We start from the raw sequence: 345 nt of genomic DNA, 5'->3' as shown, positions 1-345 counted from the left end.
CATGCTGTTGTTTCACTGCTTTCTGTTTCACCTAAAAGCTTCTGCTGGTTACTACCCATGCAATCTTCACAGTACACTTGCTAATTACAGATAGGTCTCGTGGGCTTGGCAGTCAACAAGGTGGTTGAAGTTAGTTACATGTGTGATAGAGCAAATTCTCAGCTACAATAAGCTATTTTTCAGTGTAGTCACCACCATTAGTTACACTGAGCAAAGAGCCTGTATAAGCCACGCTCATAAAAGTCTGCACCAGCAGAGATAACCCACTGCTGCTGTTAGCAATGATGGAACACCACCCACTGCCTCACTGTGCTTTTCCTAACCAGGGCTGAAGGAAACAGCACA

The sequence above is a fragment of the Coturnix japonica genome, chromosome 6 (genome assembly GCF_001577835.2).
Source record: "Coturnix japonica isolate 7356 chromosome 6, Coturnix japonica 2.1, whole genome shotgun sequence".
Lineage (NCBI taxonomy): Eukaryota > Metazoa > Chordata > Aves > Galliformes > Phasianidae > Coturnix > Coturnix japonica.
Note: the sequence above shows the minus strand (reverse complement) of the source record.